At 39.7% G+C, this 20876-nt stretch overlaps 1 long non-coding RNA gene across 2 annotated transcripts in view; it reads right to left on the bottom strand.

Annotated features, from left to right (window-relative positions):
* LOC132538272 (uncharacterized) overlaps positions 1-18646 on the bottom strand; it is a 39518-nt gene extending 20872 nt beyond the window's left edge. For both annotated transcript variants that reach the window (XR_009549671.1, XR_009549672.1), the window contains exons 1-2: positions 18422-18646; positions 17081-17221 (exon numbers count right to left, since the gene is read on the bottom strand). This is a non-coding gene — a long non-coding RNA (uncharacterized LOC132538272). The remainder of the gene's footprint in view (positions 1-17080; positions 17222-18421) is intronic.
* Between the last annotated feature and the right edge of the window lie 2230 nt (positions 18647-20876).

The following is a 20876-nucleotide window of genomic DNA, read 5'->3' as shown; positions in this document are numbered from 1 at the left end:
TCTATTCAAAATAAAACTTAGGGAGTTGTGGAGGTAGCTCACTGGATATGGCATGTGCCTGGTGTAAGCTCCAGCACCACATGGAACTACAACGGCACAACAGGACGGTCTGGCACTCTAGTGTCTCTTCCTTCTTCTCTCTGTCTGTCTGTCTCTCTTCTCTGTCTCTCTGTCTGAATAAAAAAAAATGTTGGCCAGGGAGTAGAAAAATCATAAATGTGCAAATCCCAAGCTCTGAAGAAAAAAAAAAAAGGTAGAAGAAAATGTCTGCAAGTGATAACAGCCTTTACTTCTGCTGACTTTGAGTACTTTGATCACTTGTGATGCAAAAAATTTCCATATCTGAGGCTCCAGTCCTGAAAGTCTGCTGCCAGATAGCTCTTCCCAAATAAAGTCTGATCTCAAGAGACCTAGGGGGATCTCTAGAATTCCACAGGGCCTAGCCTTTAAGTTGTCACATAAAGGCCACCACATGCAATGGTGGGGGTGGAGGGTAGTAGGAGTGAAAGTGTGTGGTAAGGAGAGCTTCACAAGCTGTGGAGTTGTGCCGTATTGTACCTCTCTGTGTGTCTCTCTTCCTCTCTTACCCTTTATCTAGAGGAAAGGAAAAATGGTGAAAGGTAATCAACAATTTCAAAATTCCAGTGGCTTAACACAACAGAAATTAAGTATCTTCAAAGGAGTATCTGGGGGTTGGGATGGGGGTTAGATTCTTATGTGGAAAACTGAGAAATGTTAAATCTGCTTTGACTTCTTCAGTCAGTATATCCTGCATGGCACTGTGGTCAGTGGGAGGGGACCAGAGATTTGAAGGGTGTTTGTTTTGTGAGGTTTATAGAATGAGCCAAACTCATTGTCATGTAGTCTGAGATAAGACCTGGAGCTCACAGGGCAACCCAGTGTTTCTCATCTCAGACTCCCTTGCTAGGCCCTGTAGAATTCTAGAGATTCCTCTAGCTCTCTTGAGATCAGACTTCATTTGGGAAGAGCTGTCTGGCAGCAGAGCCTCAGGCTTGATTCTGCTCCTCTCTAAGCCATCCCTACCTCAGTGCATTATGGCCCATCTACTCCTTTCTTCTCTATGGGGAATGACATTTACTCCCTCTACAGGCCTAAAACCAAATTGGGGCCCTGTGAGATCCTACAATACCCTGTTGAGTAAAGGGAGCAAAAGTGCATTTTTAAAACTCTGCTGTGGTTTAGGTATCTGGTATAGAATACGGAATAGCTGATGAATGAATAAATGGTGCAGAGTGAATACTCACTTTATAGCATGCATGAACAAAAATTGGTTGTTACATTTAGTCTCTACTTCTTTTTTAATTTGATTTTTTATTTATAAAAAGGAAACATTTACAAAACCATAGGATAAGAGGGTACAACTCCACACAATTCCCACCATCAGAACTCCGTATCCCATCCCCTCTCCTGATAGCTTTCCTATTCTTTATCCCTCTGGTAGTATGGACCCAGGGTTATAAAGATCTTTCCCTACTACTATCTAAAGGATTGGATTTCCTGTGTTAATTTTGTTCATTTTCTATAAAGGTTAAGATGGTGTCCTATAGAAAATTAATGTACCCACATAAAATATCACAATAATAATTTTAAAATAAGAAAGCAAGGGGGGAAAAACACAGATTAAGTTTTCAGAGTCAGAGATTACCCTATGTCTGATTTAGGCAACCCAAACTTTTAGGAAGGTGGTAACAAATATGCATCAAAAAATGTCAGAACTCTGGATATTATTTTAATTAAATCTCTATATGTTTTACAACTCAGTAATATGTATTACCATATTTTTTCCTATGAAGCAATATGACATAGAAATTTGAAGCATGTCTAAAAGTCAAAAGTCATAAATATTGAATCTGAGATTTTGTCTATAGGACTACAAAACTTTTGTGTTTGTCTCCCAAATTTCATTTTCATGTATATCTGCATTACCCACAATACTGATTAATAAAGCAACTTTTAGTGTTTTTCAAATAATTTAAAATGCTAAAATAATTAATAAAGGCTTCCAACATAGGCCTAAAGAACAGTTATGTAAAAAATATATCATGTAAACATGTTAGGTACATATGATTTTGTATTATTTTAGGTCAGAATTTTCACAGAATGTTTGAATTGTGTTTATATGTCTAGGTCTGCTCTAAAAATCAGTATTTGCCTAGTCACTACAAATCATGGGTTATTACTTTTTTATTCTGGTATATCAGTAGAGATTAAAGTTTTTATTTTTGATCACTGAAGTAAATAGCATTTATGATTTGGTAAAATACACATATTGATGGAAAAATAAAAGATTGAGATTTATAGATTGGGAATTATTATAATATAACTTATTATATATAGTAACTATAGAGGGAAAGTATAGATCCTCTTTGCAGAAATATTTTACCTTGATCTTCTTACAAGTTTCTGTTCCATACTGCCTATAGATCACTTTTGCATTGAAGAAGTTGCATTTTTATATGTAGTAACCCAGGAATCACCTGGCCCTTATTTCTTACAGCTAAGTAAACTGCAAAGCATGCAGTCTTTGGTATTTGGCCAGCAGGAGCAGGGAGATAAGAATTCCCACTATGAACTCTGTGTTATCCTTTTGCTACTATCTACTGATTAAACCTCAAAGGCCCCTTAAAACTGTCAGGAAAAGCACACGCAAGGTGTTCTGTGTGGATAGGTATGGCAGGGAAGGACAGGGAGTTCTTGAATTCTACATTTTGTGACTACCTGACTTTTATCCTTAAAGCATGTTGAATTTTGGCATTTGAATGTAGCACAGGATTATGATGCTAGGAAGCTTCTGGTAATAAAGGAAACACCAGGTGCATGCTGTAACTAGAACACAAGGGAAATGATTAGGATTTAGCACATGAGGCAGTGGAGGGTCATGTCCAGGGTTAAGTAGACAAGAATTTCATGTCAATTAGCAAGCAAACAACTTAAACCCATTGGGTCACAGGTGGGGGAAAATGTATATTATCAACAAAGGAAAAATACATATCACATGTGGGAGTATTCAGAAGTGTAACATGCAATGCTGTTTCATCAGTACAATAAGGGTGGTGCAAGAACTGGATCAGGAAGTATTGAAAAATAATGTATCATTTAGATGTGCAGATAACGAGCATGTAAAATCCAAATCTTGATCAGACTCATAAAAGTGACTGAATTTCAACATGTGTAGTAGTAGTATTTTGAAGCCATTTAATATCATAAACTAGATTGAATGTATTGGTGGAGACCTGGGCAGGGAATTCATGATTCCCAGAGGCAATAAGAGTTTGCAGAGTGTGTGTCTGATAGATTGATATTATCAGGAGAGCTCATTTATCTAAAGATGATTCTTGATTTTTGAGGTGTCTGTGCCTGAAGATCCTGAATAACCAGATGTGACTTCTAGAAGAAGCTACTGAGACAGAATGAGTGAGACTAACACGGTTGGGGAGTAGTCAGACATTATCTCACTAACAAGGCCCTGGTGGCCACCATGGTAGTAACTTTACCTGCCCTGAATCAGAGACATTGTTTGGGGGTCTTTCTTTACTTAGGAACTTAGAAATATATTGATGGGCCTCTTTCTTTTCAATATCATAACAAATGTTCTGCTTTCATTTTTTATAACATTTTATACCACCTTATGAGAAGATGTAAAGGTAGAAAAACTTTACTCCTTTTCCTTATTCAGAGGTCAACCTATACTTACTCAGATAGGGAGAAAACATACTACCTATGAACTTCTTTAAGTGGGAGTAACTGTAATCAAACGAACACAATTGCAATATTGTGGTTTTCTATTTTATGTATAGAGTGTTTATACTTTGTTTAATTTTAAATAACAGAGATAAATTGAGAAGGAAGGGGAATAGAGAGGGAGAGAAAGGAGGCCAGAGGTGGAGAACTTTGTTAAATGCATATATTAGAATGAACAAGACCTGAGTTCAAGCCCCTGGTCCTCACCTTCAGGTAGGAAACTTCATGACTTACTGACAATGCTTCAGGTGCTCCCTTTCTCTTTCTCCCTTTTTGATTTGTGTCTTTCTCCATCCAATAAATAATTGGCAGGATACGAGCAGAATATTCACCAAATAAGAGATCCAAAAGGCCAGCAAACATATAAAAAAATGCTCCAAGTTGGGACCAGGCAGTAGCACAGTGGGTTATAAGGATCCTGGTTCAAGCCCTCAGCTCCCCACCTGCAGAGAGGGCACTTCACTGGTGGTGAAGCAAGTTTTCAGGTGTCAGTCTTTCTCTCCCCCTCTGTCTTCCCCTCCTCTCTTGATTTCTCTCTGTCCTATCCAGCAACAACAACAATGACAACAATAATAATGAGAACAGTAAGGGTGACAAAATGGCAAAATGGCCTCTAGGAGCAGTGGATGCCTGGTGCAGGCACTGAGCCCAGCAGTAACCCTGGAGGCAAAAAAAAAAAAAAATTCTCCACATCATTCATTGATTGTCAAGAAATGCAAATAAATAAGAGCAACAATGAGATACCACTTCATCCTGATGAGAATGTCATAGCAACAACAATGCTGGAGTGGTTGTGGGGGTAAAGGAACCTTTCTGCACTGCTGGTGGTAATGTCAGTTGGTTGAACCCCTGTGAAGAGCAGTCTGAAGAACTATTAGAAGGCTAGAAATAGACCTACTCTATGACCCTGAAATTCCTCTTCTAAGGAACCAAACACACCCATCCAAAAAGGTCTGTGTATACCTAAGTTCATAGCAGCACAGTTTGCAATAGCACAAACATGGAATGTTCAACAACAGATGAGTGGCTGAGAAAGTTGTGGTATATATAGACAGTGGCATATTACTCAACAATTAAAAATGACAAAGTTACAGAAGCTAGATATAAACCAGGGTACATGAATAGGGCACATATGTATCCACAAGTTAGGAGGAAATATATACCTTAAAGTAAAAGTATGGAATAGTCTACAGTGACTCAATAAGTGCAACAAGCAAATAGAAAGACTTTTTAAAAAGACAACATAAAGTACTTAATCAAATAATTTCTACTTAGACCTAGATGCCCTCCTTATCTACTTCCTATTTCGCTTCCCTAAATCACTCCAACTCTAACCCTGTCAGATAAAGTAAGGACTACAAAAGTTGGATAAGGGTAAGAGACTAGCATACTTTAATGATGGCGCTTTTTGTCACTACCAGGCCATCCCATCATCTGGGACCCTAGTTAGGGAACCCTTAATTCAAACATAGATTGTGGGAAGTGGGCCCACTGTCCAGAAAGTCCAGGCCATTGTTTCCATGAGAGTCTGAGCTGGTAGACCCCAAGTTCTCCCCCTTCCCGGGTAGAGACAATGGCAGGTCCCCCTTGACCTCTCAAACTAATGATGGATGGCTTCTCCAGATGGGGTTAATTTTCTTTCTTTTTTTAAAAATTTTTTATTTAAGAAAGGATTAATGAACAAAACCATAAGGTAGGAGTACAACCATAAGGTAGTTGTACCCATAAGGGGTACAACTCCACACAATTCCCACCACCCAATCTCCATAACCCACCCCCTCCCCTGATAGCTTTCCCATTCTCTATCCCTCTGGGAGCATGGACCCAGGGTCATTGAGGGTTGCAGAAGGTAGAAGGTCTGGCTTCTGTAATTGCTTCCCCGCTGAACATGGGCGTTGACTGGCCGGTCCATACTCCCAGTCTGCCTCTCTCTTTCCCTAGTAGGGTGTGTCTCTGGGGAAGCTGAGCTCCAGGACATATTGGTGGGGTCTTCAGTCCAGGGAAACCTGGCCAGCATCCTGGTGGCATCTGGAACCTGGTGATTGAAAAGAGAGTTAACATACGAAGCCAAACAAATTGTTGAGCAATCATGGAACCAAAGCTTGGAATAGTGGAGAGGAAGTGTTAGGGAGGTACTCACTGCAAACTCTAGTGTACTTCTGCTTTCAGGTATATATTTTGCAGTAGTTTATGGATACGTGTGAATATAAGCTCTCTCTCACAGAAACTGGTGTATATCTAGGTTATGGGACTTTGTTAGAAAGTTATAGTACACTCTAAGATGAAATTAGAGTGTACTATAAAAGGAAAGGTCTCACCCGAGTAATGAAGCTAAGGGGTTGTCATTCCACACGTGAAGTCTCTGTTCACAGTCTGAGGTGAAGCATGTTGAGGTGGCAATCGTTGCTGAATCTTTTTAATATATAGGCTGTGTATTTGATATGCAGACTCTCTCAAAAGCCTAGACCAAATAGATTATAAGCATCCAATAGCACAGCTATATACAAGATACTGGATACCATATAGCAAACCCTAACAAAAGGACTTTTCAAAGTTAACCCAATTACCAAATAATGTGATGATAACATTAACTATCGATTGTCTTTTTGAACCCTAAGACAGCAGGAACTTCACATCTCTACTATAAAGCCCCTACTTCCCCCAGTCCTGGAACCCTTGGATAGGGCCCACTTTCCCGTATGTGTCTCCCAATCCATACCAAATAATATTGCATCCGCCAATCACAACCTAACCAATGCAACGATTGCCACCTCAACATGCTTCACCTCAGACTGTGTCCGGGGTTACTTTTCTGTACATGTCACTCTGTCCCCTTAAAACAAAGGCCTTGAATTACTGTGTATTGTGTTTGGCTGACTTGAAAACTGCCGCAAATGTCCTGATCTTACTCAGTTGCACCCTTCCCTCCAACCTGAAGTACCTGTAATTTTCCCCCAGAGATAATTGCATTGTTGAGCTCATGACCAAGCCTTGTATGGTAGTTTTCCAGTTGTGATCAAATACTTTGTAGGTCAAAATGTAACTATGCATTATGTTGCATTGTGTTTGGGTTAATGATTACCTCAACCTTCTTTCTGTACTATGGGTATATCTGCTTGCCTGAACACCCCTAATAAACAAGTTGTCCCTCAGAAGCTTCTCCTGGAGCTGGTGTTGCTTCTTCCTCTCTGAACACATCACCCTCAATACCAGGGGCCACCCCAGGGGATGCTCTGATACCCTGCAACTACTGGCCAGGGAGTGCATATTCTGTTCATATCCTCTCCTCGGTTTTGAATGGGGTCATTTGTTTTCTTGTTGCTGATTTTGGTAAGCTCTTTATAAATTTTTGTTATTAGCCTCTTCTCTGATGTATGGCATGTGAAGATATTCTCCCACTCTGTGGTGTTGGGTAGTATGCCACCTCCCCCTGGCTTCTGCTTAACCATATGCCTATATAGGGATTTACTGAACCCATTCAAAGCTTTGGTCTATTTACATAAATCACTTTTACATTTACATAAAGCACTCCCTCCAGGGCATTGGTGGTTCAGTGATAGGATTCTCGCCTGTTCCGCCCCCTCCTTGTCACACTCTGATTTTCACCAGTCACTTTTCTCTCCACCCTCTCTATATCACATCCTGTTTCCACCCTACTTGGAGAATATAAAAACAGCTGCTCTTCTGATTAAAGACACTTGGAAATTGCTTTCCGGCTCCGAGAGTTCCAGAGTGTATCTCCTGCGGAAGTTAGTGCAGCACGAGTTCCTGATCCCTCTCCCACGCAACAGCCTAGATCAGCTCCAGTTGAGTTCTCTCCAAGCCAGAGAGCACTAGCTCGGGAAGAAGTACCCTCAGGCTATCCCGGCACTGTGGGAGTTCTCTTTGTTTGGGTGGTGATTTCTTTTGTTGTGCAGAACAATCTAAATCTTAAAAGCAATCAATATAGTATGTTGAATATTTTTTCATATTTCTCAGTTTACTTAGGACTCAAGATGTGACAGGATTATTAATACTCCCAAGAAAAATCAAACTTGATAAAGAATACAGGTAATTAAACTTTGCTCACAGGCATTTTGACTTAGTATATTTAGAGTGGAGCACTTCCTTACAAAAAAAAAAATCTTCATTTTATTTTAGATTCCCAGGGTAACTCTGGAGATATTGTTTTAAATATTTAAGAATAGCTGGTAGGGCCCCAGTCACAGGGTAATTTAAAAAAAAATGTAGCTCCCTAAATTCACATAATTGAAATTCTATTTTTCACGTAATTATATCTAAATTATATTTTTAATGATTTTATTGAAAGATTTATGATTTATAGTAGAGTTGTTTACACATGTATACCACTCCTCACTTCCCCATGATAGATGTTTGCAAAACCCTCTAACCTCTACTTTAGTCCTTTCCCACCATTATATACCAGGACCCTGCTACCCTGTCTACAAATCCATTTTCCCATCTCCACAGAGTTCTTTGCTTTGCAACAGTACATCACACTCAGTTCAAGTACCACTCTGTGATTTCTTTCTTTCCCTGTTTCCTAAGTTCTACCCACAAGTGAGATCATCCAATACTTGTCCTTCTTTTGGTTTATCCCACTTTATATAATTCCCACAAGTCCACCCAAGATAAAGCAATGAAGATAACTTCATTTTTATTAGCTAAGTAGTATTCCATTGTGTAACTACACTACAATCTTCTTAGCCACTTGCCTGCCATTGGTCATCTAGGTTGCTTTCAAGTTTGGGCTATTGAGATGCTGTGAACATAGCTGTACATAAATATCTTTGTGTAGGTGTTTTGTTTCCTTTGGATAAATCTGAAGGAAAGAAATTGTTGAGTCATAGGGTGTGTACATTTCTTGTGTTATAAATCTCCAGACTAATTTCATATGGGTTGATTCAATTTAAAATCCCTCCAGTATTGTAGAAGAGTTCCTTTATTTCCACATCCCTGTATACATTTGTTGCTTCTGTCCTTTCTAACATATGCCATTCTTCTGATTAAAGTGACATCTCATTGTTTTCTTTATTTGCATTTCTCTGATAATCAGTGACTTTGTGCACTTTCTCATTTATCTAATGGCCCTCTGTATCTTGACCTCTTCTTTGGAGAAGATTCTGTCCATGTCCTCAGTGTGTGTGTGTGTTAATTATAGTGACCTCTATGTCTTTTGGTTGTTAGCCCTTTATCTGATCTATGCTTTATGAAAATATTCTCCCTTCTCTAGGGTGTCTTTCTGATTTGGTGATGGCAGTCCTATTGGTTTATTTTTGTGTGTGTGTTTCCTTGCTATTAAATTTGAGTCTGTGAAGGCATTGTTTTGAAAGCATAAATAATGAAGTTTTCTGTCAGTGTTCTTCTATGCATATTATAGTTTCTGGTCTAATGTCCACATATCTGATCTATTTGGAATTGACTGTGTGCATTTAAGTGGTGGTCCAGCTTCATTCATCTGCCAGTTTCAACCCGATTTTCCCAACACCGTTTGTTGAAGAGACTTTCCATCATTTATGGTCTGGATCTTCTTGTTATAAATTAGTTTACCACAAGTGTGGGGTATATCTAAATTTTCTTCTCAATTCAGGAAAATCTAGGTAGCATTTGGAAAGCTGCAATCTATCAGTCAAAGTTGATATGCATTCTAGATAAAATTAAACACTGGTAGATACATCATATCTAAAGCTTATTATAGTATTTAAAACTATTGTTAATAGAGGCTGACAAGACAGCAGCAGCCAAGTAAAAACTCTAAGTAGGAATTTAACATGTACCTAGAAAAGTTTTAAGAAATGCACATTAGGAAATAAAATAAAATATCAGGCAGTAGCGCAGCAGGTTAAGTGCACATGGCACAAAACGTAAGGATAGCGTGAGAATCACAGTTTGAGCCCCTGGCTCTCACCAGCAGGTGAGTTGCTTCACAGGTGGTGAAGCATGTCTGCAGGTGTCTATCTTTCACTCCCCCTCTCTGTCTTCCTTTCCTCTCTCCATTTCTCTCTGTGCTATCCAACAACAACAACAACATCAATAATAACTACAACAATAGAACAACAAGGACAACAAAATGGAATAAATAAATATAATTTTTTTAAGTCTCTATCAATAAATCCAGTGTTTTCATGCTTGAGCCTCTAGGTTTGGTCTCCAATGATGATACACATGAGTGGTGCTCTGATCCTCCCACCCCCCATGAAACAATTTCAAACTCATAAGCAAAAGAAACTACCATCCAATCTTTGATGAATCAAACCCAATTGCAAGGAAGACAAAAGAAGAAACAAACCAATGGGGCTACATCAAATTGAAAAGCTTCTGCACAGCCAAAGAAACTATTAAACAAACAAAGAGACCCCTCACAGAATGGGAGAAAATCTTCACATACCATATATCAGACAAGAAACTAATCACCAAAATATATAAAGAGCTCAGCAAACTTAGCACCAAAAAAGCAAATGACCCCATCCAAAAATGGGAAGAGGATAGGAACAAAACATTCACCTCAGAAGAGATCCAAAAGGCTAACAAACATATGAAAAAATGCTCTAGATCACTGATTGTCAGAGAAATGCAAATTAAGACAACACTAAGATACCACCTCACTCCTGTAAGAATGGCATACATCAAAAAGGACAGCAGCAACAAATGCTGGAGAGGTTGTGGGGACAGAGGAATCCTTTTACATTGCTGGTGGGAATGTAAATCGGTCCAGCCTCTGTGGAGAGCAGTCTGGAAAACTCTCAGAAGGCTAGACATGGACCTTCCATATGATTCAGTAATTCCTCTCCTGGGGTTATACCCCAAGGACTCACTCCATAACACCCAAACAAAAAGAGGTGTGTACTCCTATGTTCATAGCAGCACAATTCATAATAGCTAAAACCTGGAAGCAACCCAGGTGCCCAACAACAGACGAGTGGCTGAGAAAGCTGTGGTATATATACACAATGGAATACTATGCAGCTATCAAGAACAATGAACCCACCTTCTCTGATCCATCTAGGACAGAGCTAGAAGGAATTATGTTAAGTGAACTAAGTCAGAAAGATAAAGATGACTATGGGATGATCCCACTCATCAACAGAAGCTGACTAAGAAGATCTGAAAGGGAAACTAAAAGCAGGACCTGACCAAATTCTAAGTAGGGCACCAAAGTAAAAACCGTGTGGTGAGGGGTAGACATGCAGCCTCCTGGGCCAGTGGGGGGTGAGAGTGGGTGGGAGGGATGGGTCACAGTCTTTTGGTGGTGGGAATGGTGTTTATGTACACTCCTAGTAAACTGTAGTCATATAAATCACTAGTTAATTAATACGAGAGGGGGAAAATTAATTGTATGTCTTGAAGTTTTTCAAAACACAAACTGAATCTTTTTAATATATAGGCTGTGTAATTGATATGCAGACTCTCTCAAAAGCCTAGACCAAGTATATCAGAAGCAACCAATAGCACAGTTATATACAAGATACTGGGTACTGTACAGCAAACCATAACAAAAGGACTTTTCAAAGTTAACCCAATTACCAAATATTGTGATGATAACATTAACTATCGATTGTCTTTTGGAACCTTAAGAGAGCAGGAACCTCACATCTCCACTATAGAGCCCCTACTTCCCCCAGTCCTGGAACCCTTGGATAGGGCCCACTTTCCCGTATGCCTCTCCCAATCCATATCAAATAATATTGCATCTGCCGATCACAACCGAACCAACACAACGATTGCCACCTAAACATGCTTCATTTCAGACTGTGTCCAGAGACTTCAAGTGTGGAATGACAACCCTTCAGCTTCATTGCTCGGGTGAGACCTTTCCTTTCATAGTATTCTCTAATTCCATCTCAGGTGGTTCACTTTCTAACAAAGTCCCAAAACCTAGATATACACCAGTTTCTGTGAGAGAGAGCTTATTTGCACACGTATCCATAAACTACTGCAAAATATATACCTGAAAGCAGAAGTACACTAGAGTTTGCAGTGAGTACCCCCCTAACACTTCCTCTCCACTATTCCAAGCTTTGGGTCCATGATTGCTCAACAATTTTTTTGGCTTCGTATGTTAACTCTCTTTTCTGTCACCAAGTTCCAGATGTCATCAGGATGCCGGCCAGGCTTCCCTAGACTGAAGACCCCACCAATGTGTCCTGGAACTCCATTTCTGCAGAGACCCACCCTACTAGGGAAAGAGAGAGGCAGACTGGGAATGGACCTACCAGTCAATGCCCATGTTCAGCGGGGAAGCAATTACAGAAGCCAGACCTTCTACCTTCTGCAACCCACAATGACCCTGGGTCCATGCTCCCAGAGGGATAGAGAATGGGAAAGCTATCAGGGGAGGGGGTGGGATATGGAGATTGGGTGGTGGGAATTGTGTGGAATTGTACCCCTCCTACCCTATGGTTTTGTTAATTCATCCTTTCTTAAATAAAATAAATAAATAAATAAAATTTTAAAAATGAAGAAAAAAAAGAGAGAGAGAGGTTGTGGGAGCAAAGGAAACTTCCTGCATTGCGGGTGGGAATGTCAATTGGTCCAATGGCTGTGGAGAGCAGTCTGGAGAACTCTCAGAAGGCTGGAAGTGGGCCTGTCTTAAAACCCTTCAATTTCTCTCCTGGGGATATATCCTAAGGAACCCAACACACCCATCCAAAAAGATCTGTGTACACATGTATTCATAGTAGCACAATTTGTAATACCCAAAACCTTGAAGCAACCCAGGTGTCCAATAATAGATGAGTGGCTGAGCAAGTTGTAGTCTATATACATAATGGAAAAATACTCAGCAATTAAAAATGGTGAATTCAGCTTCTTCACTCCATCTTGAATGAACGTTGAAGGAATCATGCTAAGTGAGATAAGTCAGAAACAGAAGAATGAATATGAGATGATCTCACTCATAGGCATAAATTAAATCAAGATCAGAAGAGAAAACACTAAGCAGAACTTGGGCTGGAGTTGGTGTATTGCACCAAAGTAAAAGATTATGGGATGGAGTGGAGGGGATTCAGGTCCTGTAACATGATGGCAGAGGAGGACCTAGTGGGGACTGTGTTGTTATGTGGAAAACTGGAAATATTATGCATTTGCAAACTATTATATTTTGCTGTCAACGGTAAACCATTTATCCCCCAATAAAGAAATTAAATTAAAATTAAAAAAACATTTAGATTGAAATAATTAAATATGTAAATAAGTCTGTTTCCCATGGCCATAAGCAATATTAAAGCAGAATGGCCTCAGCAAGGCCAGAGCCCATAAACCTAATACCAGTTTGGATACAACAAATGACACTTAATGCTTTTATAAGTGGGAGAGAAAGTCTAAGCTTGTCAGATAGAGAAAGGACTTACAAAAGCTGGATAAGGGCAAAAGACTGGCTAATTTAATTAATGATGGACACTTTGGTCAATACCAGACCCCCCCCCCCATCATGTGGGACCTTAGTTAGAGAATCTTTAGATTCCCACACATATGATAGGCCTAGAATTCTATATATATATCCCTCTCTTCACCATCACTGGTCACTTCAATCAGTAGTGCCATCATAAACCAGGACCATGCCCTCACTATAAAGTAGCAATGGTAGGAACTGTACCACTCTTTGAAGGGAGCATGGGTCATTCTACCCTGCCATTCAAGACTGGTCCTAGAGTGAGTGCAGCCTAGAACATTCCCAGCTGTGACCATGGACTGCAAGCTCAGACAGACACGGACTCAGAGGTTACACAGGCTCCTGTGTTCAGTGTGAATACATATAGGCCCTAGCACACATAAATGGGATAATTGTATTTATGCATTTTCTTCAAGTTTGGTAGTTATTCCTGCTCTAATCCTTTTTTATAGATCTATTTTCAACTCTGACATCATCTTCCCAGACAATACTTTTAGTCCACCTGCATGTTGATCTCAAGCTCAAGCAAAAATTACTAAAGTCGTGGGCCCCTGGGATCACACCTAAAATAGAATTCCTACCTTCTTTTCACTATAAGATCCCTATGTTCATCTGCTCTACTACTACCTTTTTGTTCCTGTTCATTAATTATTTTGTCCTGCTTTATATCATATTACCTTTCAGCCACCAAGTTCCAGATGCTACTATAATTCCATCCTGAATTTCCTGGACAGTTGATCTCACCAATGAGTCTTGGAACTTCACATCTCCAGAGTTCTACCCTACTAGGGAATTATAGAAACAGGCTGGGGGTATAGATCAACCTGTCAATGCCTATGTCCAGTGGAGAAGCAATTACAGAAGCCAGAACTCCCATATCCTGCACCCCATAAAGAATTTTGGTCCATACTCCCTGAGAGAGAGAAATGTTAGAGGGAAATGACCAGAGGGCTCTGAGCTCCAATTTTATTAGGACCCAAAGAAAGATGAGGGAAAAAAAGAGGTTGGGGCTGGGGAGACAGAATAATCATTATGCAAAGAGATTTTCATACCTGAAGCTCCAGGGTCCCAGGTTCAATCTCCAGGACCACCATAAGCCAGAGCTGAGCAATGCTCTGATCTCTCTTCCCTCTCTCTGTATCTCTCATTAAAATAAATAAATAAATAAATAAAATATTTTTTAAAAAGTAAAGACACTCATTAGTAGGTATAACTTAGAAAGGAAAAGAAGGCAAGAGCACAGAGAAATGGGCAATATATATAATATCTGTGACTTTGGGAGAACTTCTGCAGTTTCAAATAGAGGGAATGGGAAGACAGAACTCTAGTGGTGGAAGAGTTTGGAATTATACCCCCATTATCTTATAATTTTGTAAATCAATATTATGTCACTAATAAACTAAAAAAGAATGGGCTCAACAAGATGAGCAAAGGAGATATATACATCTAGGGTTAGTCATACAAATGTCTTAAAAGTGTATAATTTGTCAGTAAGAACTATATGTAATACCTTTTGATGTAACAAATACTCAGTGAGAATTTTATCTTGATGAGGTCACTGAACAAAAATCTCTTCACCCTCGAGGTGATCCATAGACACCAGGTCCTCATCTTCCATGAAAATGTGGCACCAAAATTGACTGGTAAGACAAAACCTCCTCAATCCCTAGACCAGTTCCTTGTGTAGCAAATTTCTAGTTAAACCATTGTCCTAATACTTTTGTTTCATTTACCTGCAATTTATTGATACCCAGTGCATCTACAAGGGTTATTAAAAGAAACAGGACCAATAGATATAACCATCTGTATCTGTCACCCTATTAGTCTGTTTATAGATTTGCTACAGAAATTGGTTTTTGCTATAGAAATCAGTTGAGAAGGTCAAATAGTCTTATGATTGATGTTGTCTATAAGACTGGAAACCTGAAACTGGAAATCTAGTCATACAAGTTAGTTCTAGTTTTAAGGTCTAGAACTGGGTGTGTTGAGGACTTAGATCCTAATCAGAGTTGAGAATTCTACATTGGTAGCACCTATGGTCCAGGGCAGAAGCTGGATATGGATTCAGAGTAAACATAAAATTTCCCTTATTTATTTTGTTTTTTTAGAGTCCTTATTCAAAGGATTAGATGCTGATGCTCATGTTGGTGAAGGCAATCATCTTTACCACATTTAGTGTGTGTGTATGGAGCGGGGAGGGGGTAAGGGAGGGTGTGTACTATATCTTGTGTAGTTTCATGGCCCTGGGTATAAATTTTGCTCAGAAAGACAGAGAGATGCCATAGCACTAGAGATACTGAGTTCCATGCTACATCCTATGTGGTGCTGGTATTTAAACCTGGGATACAAATATGACAAGAAAATATACTCCCTATCCAGTGAACACTCTAGCTCTTTACTTGATATTTTGATTCAAACAATTTCTTCCTGAGACCTTTTCATAGATACAACTAGAAATAATGCTCATCACTGGTCTAATCACACTTAGCTTAATCAAGTTGACAAACAACAGTAATCGTCACACCTGAAATGTTATTATCAGCAAATACCAGTGTCTTAACAAAAAGGTGAGACTGGATAAACTAATCAATATAAGTAAAACTTGCCTTGCACACCCAAGTAAAAATCTGTTATCAGGGTTTAAATCTATTATTGTCCCCTTTAGCTATTAGGTGTAACTTTTCATAAAGTATTTGAAGTTTTCACTATTGGTTTTTAAAAATTTATTTCACTATATTTCTCTCTGAGCACCTGAACTGATTCTACTTGCTTCATGCTCTGATGTTGGGTGATGCCACAGGAACCTTATTCAACTTTTAAACATTTCACTGGGACTATAGGCTCTTGTCAATGCTAACCTATTATGGTGCCCTTCAAAGTACTTTTCTCCAGTGTTGTGGTGAACTGGGAGATCTTATTTAGCATTTATTAAATAGTAAATAGCTAATTACTCAAAGTAGCTATTTACATACTGAATTTATTTTTCTTGACATCTTTAATGTCTGATTAACATTTTCTTCCTACAGCTGGAAGATACTTACATGGAATAAAAAATTCCCTTATTTAACCTCAAGTGGAATATATGTGTAAGTGGTAAGTGTGATCATTTTAATTTGTGTCATTTATTAGCAGAGAGCGGCATCATACAGGTGGGATGCTCCATCACATGCCAATTAGCAGGTGGCTTAGAGGGCAAGAGGGAAAACCCTCTCACTGAGGGGAGTATGTAAGTCAGAGAAGTAGAAGTTCAGCTATACAAAAAATCGAGAAAATGACATTGGGTGCTTGATTTTTAGAAACGGGGGACAAAACTTAAAACAGTAATGATTATACAGTTACAGATACACTTAGAGAATACTCTAAATAGAAAGTCTGGCACTCTCTTTATAAAAATCACAGTTTCGTTTTCTAATCATAAGAAAGCCACAGAAAAGGAGAACTAAAGGAGCTCTTGATAATCGAACTAAACTCATTACATAGATAAGGGAACTGGGGCATAGAAAAGTCACTCCTCAATATAGTTTAAGTAAGTAATGTGGACACATGTAAAATCTAAGCCTGCAGTCTCCATTTCCATTACATATTTTAGAAGACCATATGGCAGCGTATCTTGTCTCCAAACCACTGTTCTCAATTGCCTCCCTGATGACCCACATCAAGATTCTGCACCATGCTTCACTTCTAGTGGGGAGAATTTCAAAGTATCTTTTCTTCACAATCATAGAAGGCTCACAAACATATGTAGAGTACAAAACAGAATGTAGTCATAAAGCAGCCCATAGCTTTAGAATTTGGAAACATCTCTCTGGGAATGTGAGGGTAATCTCCTACAGAAGGAAAATTAGTTGGTTTAGAAAGCTTCACAGTAGTTACTGTTAATCTCAGTTCTCAGGCTAGCAAAGTGAGAGAGATGACTCAGGAACCAACCTGGTGGTGGCGAGGTGGTTCAAATCTTTATTCATTCGAGTGACCCCGAGTGTGGCAGTAGCACAGCAGGTTAAGCACACATGGCGCAAAGCCCAAGGGCCAGTTTAAGTATCACAGTACAAGTGATTGTGCTCTTCAAGGCTATAAAACGGAATTGGCAAGTCGGAAAGGAAATGGCTTGACAATACCTTACATGGTTAGGAAAGGGGTGAAGAAAGGTGAAAGGGGCTGGGAAAGGTAGGAACTTCCTTGGCAACTGTTGCGAGGGGTTTAACAGTAGGATTAATAATACCCTACAGGTAGGGAGGGCCTTGAGGGTAGAAAGAGAATATATCAAATGAGAAGAATGGGTGGGGTTATAAGGAGGAAACCTTAAGTCATTTGTTAGACAAAACAGAACATTGATATGTAGATAATAAGATAGCAGGCCATTGTATCAAGGAATGCAGTGTGAAGCAGGGGAGCTGGCTTAATGTTTTAAGGAATTCTAAGCCCCTGAAGGCAGAAAAATGCAGGGTCTCTGGAGACAGAGAGTAACTGACAAGGAAGCAAAAACTGAGGTCCGTACCTCTCCCCAGCTCAATCTTAGCAAGTCTGACAGTGAGATTAGTTTCCTCAGTTCCCCATTTTTCAATGGGAAAAGCCTCACCAGGCTCAACCTGTTTCTCACAGTATTCCCAGCACTCAGTGACTTATTCTTTTTATTTATTTAATTTCTTTTTTGGTGTTGATGGGAGGGATCATCTCCAGAGCTTCACTGTTGGCTTTTTCAGGAAAAGGAAGAAAGATATCTAGACAGAAGAGTTAGAGGAAGAAGGGAATAAAGAAGAGAAAGAAGAGAATGAGGAGGTGGAGGTGGTAGAGGAAGAGAAGGTGGAGGAGGGAAGAAAGGGGGAGGAAGTGGTGGATGAGGAGGAGTGAGAAGAGAGATCATAGGACTGAAGCTTCCTTCAGTGTGGTGGGGGCTGAAAGTGAACCTGGTCATGCACATGACAAAGCATCACACTAACCAAGTGAGCTATTTTACTGGCCCTTTGTTGATAATCTTATTCTCATGTTTCTGGTAGCTGAAAATTTATGTTGAAAGGATTTGTTTTAGGACTAATTTAAAGCTTATTTTATGATTACTCAATCCATAGTTATTTATTGCTGCCCTAAGCTCAAGTGTGGAGCTCAATATGTAATATAAACACAGTAAATATTTCTTTTTTTCTGTTTGTTTTCATTAATTTTTGTTTATAAAATGGAAATATTGACAAGACTATAGGATAAGAGGGGTACATTTCCACACAGTTACAGCCTCCAGAACTCCATATCCAGTTCCTTCCCTTGATAACTTACCTATTCTTTATCCCTCTGGGAGTATGGACTGAGCATCATTGTAGGGTGCAGAAAGTGGAAGGTCTGGTGTTATTGTTTCCCAGCTGAACATGGGCTTTGGCAGGTTGATCCAAACTCTCAACCTGTTTCTCTCTTTCTCTAGTGGGGCAGGGATCTGTGGAGGGGGGGCTCCAGGACACATGGTGGTGTTGTCTGCCCAGGGAAGTCCAGTGTCATGGTAGTATCCGGAACCTGGAAAAAGAGTTAAGATATAAAGCAGAAGAAGTTGTTGGCTAATAATGAATCTAAAGTCAAGAATATTGCAGATAGGATTTGGAGTCTTCATTTTGGAAATAGTAGGTCTATTTTAGGTATATTCCAGAGGAACATTGACTTTACCAGTTCATGCCTTATCTTGGCAGCTAATGTGCTGGTGGACCCAGATTATTGTCTGGGGAGATGGTGTCATGGTTGGAAAAAGGACTAGGAAGCTGGATCAGAGAAGAGAGTAGCTCCCAATTATGGAGAAAGTTTACAAATATTGCTAACTGTAAACCATGTCAGTTTGATCTGGGGCACATAGCACAGGAGCCTATGTAACCTCTGCATCCCTGTCTGAGGTCTGAGTTCACATTCTGTAGTCATGGCTAGGAACATTCCAGGCTGCATCCTCGGGTAGTAGGTAGATTATGTTGTTCAACCTCCCTTCGGAGAATGGAAGATACCCTACGACTATTGATCCACATTGAGAGTAAGATTCTACAGAGGACCACAAAGGAGTCTGTTATGTTGTTCCTGGTAGAGATTACCAGTGACAGTGGTGAGAGGGGTCTATTAGAGGTCTAGGCCCATCATGTCTGTGTGGGAATCCCAGGACTTCCTGACTAGGACCCCAGGTGATGGGGTGGCTTGGTAGTGACTAAAGATTCATCATTAATGTATGCCAGTCTCTTGCCCTTATTCAGCTTTTGTAGTCCTTACGTTGTCTGACAAAGTTAGCTTTGAATTGACTGAGGGATGTGTAATAGGAGGTAGGTGAGGAGGGTATCTAGCTCTATGTAGAAACTTTTCCATTAGGTACATTAAGGTATCTTTTTAGGTCTTTCGACTTGCTTGCTTCATTTATTGATTCACTGAAAACTATTATGCACTTTGCTTTAAGGTACATATTTCCCCATAACTTGTGAATACATGTACATATTCCCTATCTCATGGGGCCTGGTATATATCTAGATTTTGAAGTTTTATTATATTGTATTTATTTCCTTTTTGTTGCCCTTGTTGTAGTTATTATCGTTGTTGTTACTGATGCCATTTATTGTTGGGTAGGACAGAGAGAAATGGAGAGAGGAGGGGAAGACAGAGAGGGGGAGAGAAGACAGACACCTGCAGACCTGCTCCACTGCTTGTGAAATGACTCCCCTGTCGTATGCTTTACATTGGTTTGTTCTAGCCCTCCCCCGCCAAGAGAATTGGATCAGTCCAGTTAATTTCGCGGGCCCGCTTGGCCCCGCCCGAAGGAACCCCGAGAGAGAGTTCCTGAGTTCGAGAGTGCCAGACTTTCAGAGGGTTCCTGAGTACAAGAGTTCCAGAGTGCCAGAGTTGGAGGGTTCCTGAGTTCGAGAGTAAGAGAGAGAGTGCTTGCGCCGCCGCAAAGAGACAGCAGAGTTCTGTTTGGTGATTAGTTTGTCTTAGTTTATGAATCATTGTTCCTGAATAAAGAAATACAGCTTCCCTGCCCAGCCGTTGTCTCCGCGTCTCTGTTACCCGCCCGTGAAGCCAACCTGCCGGCAAGAGCCTTTCGAAATTTTAACAACACTCCCCTGTTGTTGGGGAGCCAGGAAGTCGAACCGGGATCCTTCACGGTGGTTATTGAATTTTACCTGTGCTTAACGGGCTGTGCTACCACCTGACTACCTGAAGTTTTGTTAATAAATGTGCCACCCAAAATAGAATTAAGGAGTCCTATGAGCTAGGAAAGGTTTTACCAGAGTAATTTAGCTGAAGGGTTGACATTCCATACCTGATATGGTGAATGACATTGATTGACTTACGTATATTGAATCAGCCTTGCATTCCTGGGACAAATCCCACTTGGTCATGATGAACAATCTTTTTGATATACTGTTGTATCCAATTGGCTAAGATTTTGTTCAATATTTCAGAGTCTATGTTCATCAAAGATATTGGTCTATAGTTTTCCTTTTTTTTTTTTTTTTTTGTTCTGTCCCTATATGCTTTTGGTATCTGGGTAATGTTGTCTTTATAGAAAGTGGAAAGGAGTTTTCCTGTTTCTTCAATCTTTTGGAAGAGCTTTAAAAGTATAGGTATTAACTGTTTTCTGAAGGTTTTGCAGAAGTAGTTGGTAAAGCTATCTATCCACTATCAAACACAAATTTAAGAGATTTTGGGAAGGGAGAGGAAATAAAGGAAGAGATTGAGTGAGAGATAAATAAAGAAAAACCTTACCATGTCA

The sequence above is a fragment of the Erinaceus europaeus genome, chromosome 4, assembly GCF_950295315.1.
Source record: "Erinaceus europaeus chromosome 4, mEriEur2.1, whole genome shotgun sequence".
Taxonomy (NCBI): Eukaryota; Metazoa; Chordata; class Mammalia; order Eulipotyphla; family Erinaceidae; genus Erinaceus; species Erinaceus europaeus.
The sequence above is the reverse complement of the archived record's forward strand: the minus strand, read 5'-3'. Positions and strand labels throughout refer to the sequence as shown.